Source organism: Arachis hypogaea, chromosome 13 (genome assembly GCF_003086295.3).
Source record: "Arachis hypogaea cultivar Tifrunner chromosome 13, arahy.Tifrunner.gnm2.J5K5, whole genome shotgun sequence".
Lineage (NCBI taxonomy): Eukaryota > Viridiplantae > Streptophyta > Magnoliopsida > Fabales > Fabaceae > Arachis > Arachis hypogaea.
Genome location: NC_092048.1, coordinates 127,528,482 through 127,529,706, shown reverse-complemented (window position 1 = coordinate 127,529,706; position 1,225 = coordinate 127,528,482). Strand labels below are relative to the sequence as shown.

General features: G+C 42.2%; 1 non-coding gene across 1 annotated transcript; it reads left to right on the top strand.

Annotated features, from left to right (window-relative positions):
- Positions 1 to 218: 218 nt before the first annotated feature.
- LOC112739394 (small nucleolar RNA R71) lies at positions 219 to 325 on the top strand. The gene has a single exon (XR_003170332.1). It is a non-coding gene; the product is annotated as a small nucleolar RNA R71 (small nucleolar RNA).
- Positions 326 to 1,225: the final 900 nt, after the last annotated feature.

Below are 1,225 nucleotides of genomic sequence, written 5' to 3'. Positions count from 1 at the left end.
CCAGCAGAGCATCTACATTGTTTAGTTCCATTACTCCTCTTGTGTTCCCTCTTTCGGAAGCATAGAAATAGTCGTTCTCTGCTACTGTTTCAATGACATCTATGGCCTCCTCAATGGTCTTCTTCTTGTTCAAAGATCCTCCGGATGAATGGTCTACGGCCTTCTTTGACTCATAAGAGAGCCCTTCATAGAAAATGTGCAGCTGCACCCATTCATTGAACATATCTGGTGGGCACCTCCTTGTTAGGTCTTTAAACCTCTCCCATGCTTCATATAGAGTCTCACCATCTTGTTGCCTGAAAGTTTGGACCTCAGCTCTCAGCCTATTGATTCGTTGAGGAGGGTAAAATCTTGCTAAGAATTTGTTCACCACATCTTCCCAAGTTGTCAAGCTCTCCCTTGGGAAAGACTCCAGCCACTTGGCTGCCTTATCCTTGAGTGAGAATGGAAATAAGAGCAGTCTATAGGCGTCAGGATGAACACCGTTAGACTTCACTGTGTCACATATTCTCAGGAAGGTGGTTAGATGTTGATTGGGGTCCTCTTGGACACTTCCTCCGAACGAACAGTTATTCTGAACAAGGGTGATGAGCTGTGGTTTTAGTTCAAAATTGTTGGCATGGATGGTTGGCTTTTGAATGCTACTTCCACAGTTTCCTGGGTTTGGATTAATGTATGAGCCTAAAACTCTTTTATCCTCCCCAGCATGATTTGCTCGACCTCTTCCGCCATGGTTGTGAGTCTCTTCTTCGTGATGGTTTTCTATGTTTTCTTCCATGTTTGGTTCAAAGTATTCCTCAAAGTGTTCTTCCTCTTCTTCAGCACCAACTACACGTTTTTCTCTTGCCTCCCTCCTTAGTCTAAGGAAGGTTCTCTCAGGTTCAGAATCAAAGGAAGTTGAAGCCCCGCTTCTTCTCCCTGTCATACAACCAACAAGCACAAGCAAAGAGAATACGTGCAGAAAGTATATCTGTCAGAATTACTGTTAGTGTGAGTGATGCAATATATCAAACAGTTAGTGGGTTAGTGAGATGAATGGTAAATAACAAAGAAAAAGTAGGGGGAAGGGAAGAAATTAACTAAAACAGGAAGTAAATGACTCAAACAGAAAATTAAATCAAACAAAAATAAAATGCTCAATCTAGTTATCCTCCAACCTAATCATTGTTGATGCACAATCAATCCCCGGCAACGGCGCCATAAACTTGATGTACGAAAAACTTGT